Genomic DNA, 5,789 nt, shown 5'->3' with positions numbered 1-5,789 from the left:
TAGCGCATTTCTTTTGTCTCCTCTTGTGTTGCATTATTTTGCTTTATTCTTTAATTTTGTGTGCAAATGACATGCCAGTTAAAATGAAAACCGTCTCACATGTAGAAGAAAAGTCTGCATTTTAAAAACCAATAATAAAATAAACCAACTAATAAAATCCTTACTAAATGACACCATCTGATTCAAGTAAAAAGTGACTTAAACACTAGTTATAAAAGAAAAAGACAAAATACATTTCATGAAAAACACAAAGACAAATGTCTGCTGAGTGTTTTAGTTCAGATGTTTCAGAATGCTGCTGTAAATTTGATGAGGAATTTGGGGGGAAGATTTCATAGCAGAAGGTGTTCGTGTGGCCTGTATTGACTTAAGTGGTGACCCAATTGGACTGTGAAACTGCGGGATGCCTGTGGACTTGAGCTGCTTGTTAGAGAGGAACTCCCCACTGTTGTTCAGAAATCCTTCCTCATTTCCTCTCTCCCCAAGCTTCCTATCCTCTACTGGCTCAGTCTCTAGCATTTCAGGATCTTCTTTCCTGCTAAAGAATTTGTCCAAGTAACTAGCGCAAGTGTTTTCCTTCTCAACTTGTTCATCCTTCTTTACCTCACAAAACTGATTTATGAAAAAACAGTCATCCCCACCACTCACAAACTGGTTGTCCCAAGAAGGTTGGTACAAGGCTTCTAATTGAGCCGGATTTGCCATTCCTTTTTCCTGTTTTTCTTGGCTTACTGACTTTGATATCAAACTTTTCAATTCTAGTTGGGACACTGAGCTATTCAAGTCATTTAATTTGTCAACAACATCAGTAGGCTCATGTTGGGAATTAAGTTGAATGGTTACTGCAATAAAGGAATCAAAGTCAAACCCCTGATTCTTTTCTTTTTCTTTTCTAGCCAATTGCTTTGATGCTTCCTCTAGTGCTATCTGGGCTTTAACCAATCAATTCCTTTCACATTTTGTCTTGCCTTTCTTATCAGATTTTTTTAGTTGCTTTGTTCTTTCCAGTTGGAAAGATCTATGATAAGCCTGGGTTCATAGTGATGGTTAACTCCACTCTCTCCAAACTAAGTTATCTAAATATGATGATGACCTCGTTTTGTAGTTACGAACATGGCTACACTCCAGATCACAGTATTTGTTTTCATGATTATCTGGCTCATAAGGCTCAGTAGAGTAATTCGTATCAAAAGCAGGATCCTCCAGATACTTTTCCCAATCTCCACATATTTTCAGGGATCAAATTGTACTTCTTCATCAGTGACATGAAACAGAGATCTTGGATTAAGCTGAACTTCATCAATATCAAAGTTGTTGCGTATAGGCCAATCATGCTCTGAAAACTGACAATCATGGTACCTTTCGCAGTTATAAACGTGACTGTGAGTTTCATCCATAAGCAAAACATCATCAAGTTTATCTTCAATATGAAAACGATAACTTGAAATTAGCTCATCCTTTGGAAAAGAATATATGCTCATGTAAGGATGGGAGAGCACTTCTGCTTGTTAACTGATCCATGGGGCTAAATGTCGAAATTTGTTTCAGGAAACCCAGTGCTTCTCAAGTAATTCCTGGAAGCAGCTGAGTTAAAGGTTTGTGTGCCTCAGTCATGTCACTTCTAATGTAAACTGGAATTATGCTAAGAAGCTCCTGATGATCTTCCTCATGTGCAACTAGAACAGATTCTAAAATCAGCAGCATCTGTTCAAGTTCATGTGCACCTGCAAAAAGTATTTTACCAGTCAGCATTTCGAAAAGATGCAGCCTGCAGCCCACATGTCAATGGCTTCAGTATAATTATTATGAGAAAGTAAATGATGTGGAGATCTGTATCATTTAGTAATCAATCCTTCAGAAAGATGATGCTTATGGGAATAATGAGGATCCATGATCCGTGCAAGACCAAAGTCACATATCTTCAGCACCAGGTTTTCAGTATTAATGAAAAGAATAGCTGGTTTGAGATCTCTGTGCAGTACGTTTGCAGAGTGAATATACTTGAGCCCCTGTAGCAGCTGATACATGAACAGCCTGGCATGCTCTTCCAGTACAGGGCCCTGCTCCAGCACATTAGCCAAGTCTGTCTCCATGTACCCCTGAGCAATGTAAACACTGTTCAGCTCCGTAAGAGAGCCCACATCGTCTGTTAATTGGCTTCTGCTGGGACCAAGAATTTCAAACACTTTCACAGTGTTATCATGGTCAAGTCTTCTAATAATTTTGATTTCATGTAGACATGTTGACACTCTGGGGATCAGTAAGGACAATTTTCTTGATGGCCACTCTTTTGTCACAGTCATTGTCTACAGCAGAAAAAACCAAGCCATTGCCTCCACAACCCACTGGTTTTAAGTCCACAAACCAGATCAAAACCATGAATGTTCATGAAACTTTCAAATTTCTCTGCCATTTTGAAACCCTAATTCTTGCCTTTTCCTTTCAAATTGTTGAACTTGTGTAAACATGGAAACTGGCATCAAAAGGAAAGATTTTTCAAAAAGGGAGAAGAAAAATAATTATGCTTCCACAGCAAGATGGTTTCTTGATGTTCACTGCATATGCCAAACAGGCCTGTTGAGTTCCCCTTAGACTTAAAGCTCAAATGGAGAATTAAAAACTCTACTCCTATCGAGAATTAAAAAGATTGCAGTACTCATAGTTCAAGAAAGGGGCAGCAACTCTGCAGACGTTTAAAGAAAACACTCAAGAAACTCAAACGGAATGAAATGACATATTAAGAACTCATATTACTGTGCTAAATGATTTGACATTTAACAAACATGTGAATAAATATGCACACAACAGGCTTCTATGAACATTCTCCTCACTAGTCCTGCGCAGTGTCGTTCTAAGGAGCTGGTAGGCACCATTTCCGTTTTGCTTCTTTGCTTCCTTTGTTGCCGTATATTTCAACAGGAAGCTCTGGCGGCTGTTGCTTAACAGAAGATGTCTTTTGTTAGTGATCAGGTGGCTCCAGCTCAGCACACTCACAATCAAAGCTACCGTCCATCTTACTCTGATACAACAGGACTTCTCCGGGGCCGGCGACAGCCCCCAGTGTCGGCTCAAGTCTCCAGGCTCTCGCTTTGCCGCAGTTGCCGCCGTGTAACCGTGACCTGACTCTGGTCTTTTTTAAATGTGTGTTCTTTGGTGGGCAGGGGAGAATTGCGTGGGGTGGAAGTAGACTGTCAGTATCCGTGGGGAGCTTTGGTTGATGTTTCCAGAACCAACCCAGGCTAGAAGACTTTATGTTTGTGCTGCGGGTGGAAATCAGAAACCAGGAAATTGCATCAGCTAAATTCGGTAGTGGAATGGCACTGCTTCCATGAGGGAAAGTCTGTCTAGGTAGATTTAATTTCACAATCCATCTTTAGTCAAGGTGATACTGATGGATCATTTCTGTATGCTGGTCTTTGCACGTATTGTCTCATGAACACACACAATAACCTTAGAAGATTATATTATGGATACGAATACCAGCTCAGAGATGTTAGGAAACTTGTTCAAGGTCAAAGAGTGTAGAAAATTCAAGCCCAAGTTGTTCTAAAGGTGGTTGTGTTGGGAAGGAGGGTGGGATGTGCTTTCACTTGAAATACTAACTCTAAAGGACAACAGTTGAATTTAATTGATGGGAAATCTAAGAATTTATCTCTGTAAATAATACTGGGGCTCACTTCACTAGTAGAGAGGGAATAAATTATCTACCTTTTAGAGGTGGATGATTAGCCTCAGGGTATTGGGCTGCTCTTTAGCTAATTACTTTGCTGATGTAGTAAATGGCTATTGATTCTAAAAGGTGAGCAGTTCATTTCCTACAGACCAAGCAGGTCAAACATAATTTCTGTAATAATAATAATTATGAAATGTACCTTCATGCTAGAAAGGGAGCTATCACTGGTGTCATCTGAAGCTTCAGGAGGGTGAAGAAGTACAAGAGGGAAATCATCAACAAGAATGAACTGAACATGAATCCTTAATGGAAACCTAGCTACCCATTAAACAGCAGAGGTAATTGAGCTGTTTAATGGATATTTTAATTTTTACAGGCTATGAGATTGTAGTTTGAAAAATTATCTTTTGAAATAATAATGTGCACAGAATTGATATACTGAGTTACCATAGAAATCACCTTCGGTACTATTAACACTGCTAATCATGTTGCTTCACCCTTAATGTGTTTCATAAGTATAAATGCTTCCTAGCAGCTACATAAATCTATCTTACTTTATAATTTAAGACTACTCTTTTTTTCTGATTCTTTGATAAATTTAATTCCCTGAAAAACATCCAGCTTATAAATTTAAACAAACATAAAACAAAACTCATATTTTCTGGTAGCAAATATCAGTTTAGAATTCTATTACTCGGGTTTCATTTTTCATATTTTTTTCTGTCACCTTATATCTCTAGAGTCAACTTGAAGTCATTACTCCATTTGTCCATGCATTCATCTATCCATCCATGATCCATCTTCCATCCATCCATCCATGCAACCATCCATCCATCCACGATCATCCATGATCCATCCATCCATCCATGCATCTACCTACCCATCCATGCATCCATCCATCCATCCACCTACACAACCATCCATCCATCCATCCAACCATCCATCCATGCATCCATTCATGAGCCACCATCCATCCATCCAACCATCCATCCATGCATCCATCCATGCATTTATCCTTCTAGCCATCTTTTAACTCATTACATAAATTAAGCACCAATTACATGCAAGGCTTTGTGCTATACAGGCACTCTGGAGCTTATAAAAATAAATTACACAATATGCCTCCTATAATCAAGTTTGCAATCCAGCAAGAAAAACTAGACCCAAATGTACATTGTGTATATAAGAAAGTTTTTGGTAAATAGTAGAAGAGTATGCATGTATAATGGTATCAAAGAAAGAAATCACTTCCGGATAGAGGCTGATATTTCTTCTTAGATATTTCATATGCAATAGGCAACACAAACTGTAAATTTTTCGAACTAAATTCACTAATTCTTCCTTCACCTACCACTAAATTTTCCCATCATCTGCATTCCCCATACTCAGTGGTTTCAGCTGCTACCCACTTAAATTAGAAACTAGAAATAATAGAGTCATCCTTGATTCAGATTTCAACTGTACCTGAATTAATCACCAAGTGTCAGATATTTTGCTTTCTAAAATTTTCTCAGATCTATTTTTTTCTTGCCATACTTAGCACAACTATCTTGATAGAAACCTTCATGAGTTTACCCATTAGATTATTGCAATAGTTTATCAACTAGTTTTTCTGCCTCTTATCTTGTGCCTTGGAAAATCTTCTTTCACATAACAGCTGGTGTGATATATTTAGACAAAATCTGAAGTCCCTTGATCAAAAGTCTTCGATGGTTTCCTATAGCTGGCACCTTCCCTACTATGTTGTGTGCAAAGCCAACCTCGACCTGTCCTCTGTATTTCTCTAGCCTCATCTTCTTACTCAAGATCTAGGCTTTAGGATCTCTGAACTATATTTTTTTTCTTTTTGAAAATTATTTTAGAGCTTCCATGATGATTTGGGGGGACTATTTTAAAATCACTACAAATATTTCGTAATTAATATCTGGTTGTTTTCTAACCAATTGAGTAATTTGTTGCACAGTAAGCCACCTCACATCTTTCAGTAAGAAATACACTAAATTTGAATAGTAAATTACAGAGTGAATTAGGACAAAATTCAAATTTGCTTTAAATATTTCTTTGGAGGAGGAGACGCCACACTTCTACTCAATGAAGAGAAACATTTTTACAGTCC

General features: G+C 38.1%; 1 pseudogene; it reads right to left on the bottom strand.

Annotated features, from left to right (window-relative positions):
- Window positions 1-273: 273 nt before the first annotated feature.
- LOC710878 (mitogen-activated protein kinase 6 pseudogene) lies at window positions 274-2,413 on the bottom strand (annotated as a pseudogene).
- Window positions 2,414-5,789: the final 3,376 nt, after the last annotated feature.

This window comes from Macaca mulatta, chromosome 8 (genome assembly GCF_049350105.2).
Source record: "Macaca mulatta isolate MMU2019108-1 chromosome 8, T2T-MMU8v2.0, whole genome shotgun sequence".
NCBI classification, from domain to species: domain Eukaryota; kingdom Metazoa; phylum Chordata; class Mammalia; order Primates; family Cercopithecidae; genus Macaca; species Macaca mulatta.
Note: the sequence above shows the minus strand (reverse complement) of the source record. Positions and strands in the feature narration are given on the sequence as shown.